The 2,304-nt window shown below is 39.0% G+C and overlaps 1 non-coding gene across 1 annotated transcript; it reads left to right on the top strand.

Moving 5' to 3' along the window:
* The first annotated feature begins 136 nt into the window (after positions 1 to 136).
* LOC119342511 lies at positions 137 to 227 on the top strand. Its single transcript, XR_005165634.1, has one exon. It is a non-coding gene; the product is annotated as a small nucleolar RNA snoR128 (small nucleolar RNA).
* The last annotated feature ends 2,077 nt before the right edge of the window (positions 228 to 2,304 follow it).

The following is a 2,304-nucleotide window of genomic DNA, read 5'->3' as shown; positions in this document are numbered from 1 at the left end:
CCTTGAAGACCTTAAAATTTGTCTGAGCCGATTCATCCCCTTTCAGATTCACCGCTCTTGATCTTTTGTTGGTGTTTTCAGCACGGTTCTTTATCTCTTTCGTTATGTTGTTCCAACAGTCGGTGGTGGATGTTCGTTGCGATGATGAGATCTATCAGTGTTGAAAGCAGATCCCTGCTTGATGAGTCTGGGAAATACCATTTCCTCCTGAGCGGTTACCTGAGCAACTCCTCATCCCCACTTCAGATTTGTTTTTTCAATTTCTTTGGTGTTACTTGAATTGTCTATCGACGGTTTTCTTTGGATTTAGCTCTCTGTTGAACAAATAATCTTTGCAGGATTTGAGGATTAAAACTTGCCAATCAAAACAGATGAAAACACGACACCAAAACGAATGCCCTGTGAACCTTTCTTACAGGGAACAGTAGAATGTGCTGCGTGTATTTTGTTATTGATTTTCTAATAACTATGTATAAATTAAAGAGGAAAAGAAAATGAAAAACTAGCTAAAAGACCAAAGGAAAATATACAAGGTATGTACGGCCCTAATAACATTATGAAACTGACGATCTACAACAGGAGGATTACGTTGGGGATAGATGGATTTCCAACAAATGTTTGCAAATTTGTTTTGAGCACAACCAACAAATGTTAGCAAATTCATAGTGAGAATTGATTGGTCACTGTTCTAAGGACACCTAGCAAACATGACACATGTATAGTGCTCAATGAAGTTCTTTCGTTGAAGGAATTCACTAGTACTTAGTCTGTTATTCCATTAGCAGCCAGAAGAATACTTTATGATTGAGCCATAACCATTTGGTATTCAGTGTGGGCAAAAATGTTCAGATAAAAGATAGATGCCCATTAACAAGCCTGATAATCCTTTTGATAACTATCATGCTGTAATTGTTGGTATTGTTCATAGGCCTCTTCAGACAAAGGCAGGTGAAAACAACCTTCCAGATCTTTGGCAGTAGGATATGTCTAGCAGATATTTGTTACACGGACGACACTAGTCCAGCCGAAACATGCACGACATGCCCATCGCACCATCCATTTGCTAGTCTAGACAGCAGCATGCGGTGGGATTAGCTGTCGTGCATGTGTCGTTCAGCAAAACGTCGTCCGCGAAGTACTTCCGGGTCGCAAAAGGGTGAACTGCATATCAGATCAGAAGATGTATCAACCAACCCAAACATGGAGTGGCAATTTCTTTACCCTGTTTATTTATGAATTTCTTAATGATCTTCAGAAGTAAAGAGCTATTATGGTTTTCCAGATTCAAGATCCCCAAACCTCCTTCATCTTTGGGTCTACAAACAAGGGCATAGGCGCTCATGTCCTCACCCGAAAGACATGCCTTCTATATTTATCAAAAAAAAATGTTACCCCTTTTTTTAGTTTGATGCAACTCATAGAAAAGGTGGTCTGAGAAGATAATACTACAACATAGCAGATTGTAGTCTTATAGTAGTTACAAAGAAAATGAGCAGTCGCGTTTAATCTTCTTTGAACCGTTTGAATAATTTGCATGTAATATTCTATCTTGGGCTTGGCAATTCAGGAATACCCAACTACTTGAATGGCATTGTACCCTTTTTACAACCATGAGTAAGGATGCTCATCATCATGGGTGTTGATGCAGTACTCCCTCTGTTTTAAAATATAAGTCTTTGTAAAGATTTCACTATGAACCACATACGGATGTATATAGATGTATTTTGAGTGTAGATTCACTCATTTTGCTTAGTATGTAGTTTGTAGTGAAATATCTACAAAGACTTACATTTAGGAATGGAGGAAGTAGATGCTTAGCTTGCTAAAAGCATCCACCAACAATTTCAGGTGATCTGACCAGAGCTCTCATAAAAATCGTCAGGTCTCCTAGCACTGGAGGGAAGTAGATGCTTAGAAGACAGAGCAAGTGGTCTGGTCAGGTGCCCTGTGAACCTACAGTCTTCTAAAAAAAACCTGAGCAGTAACCCACTGCGATTTTTTTTATTATATCTTTTTTTTGTTAACATGCTTAGATGATTTTTTTGGTTACCTTCTTTATCATGTTTTCATTTCTATTGACGGTTTTCTCAGCTGAATCAGCATTTGCTGTGCAAACAGCCCGCCAGTCGGAGATGCACATTTACAAAAATTGAATTTTGAAATGACAGCTGAGAACATATACAGACATTGGTAAGCTGGAGTGAAGCAAATAAGCACGTATGCAAAGGGCTACGTCATCAGACACACTGCTTGCACAACACATTGCCCTGTGAAGTCTACGGTGCTTCGAAGAGGAAATGTTAA

Source organism: Triticum dicoccoides, chromosome 7B, assembly GCF_002162155.2.
Source record: "Triticum dicoccoides isolate Atlit2015 ecotype Zavitan chromosome 7B, WEW_v2.0, whole genome shotgun sequence".
Lineage (NCBI taxonomy): Eukaryota > Viridiplantae > Streptophyta > Magnoliopsida > Poales > Poaceae > Triticum > Triticum dicoccoides.
Note: the sequence above shows the minus strand (reverse complement) of the source record. Positions and strands in the feature narration are given on the sequence as shown.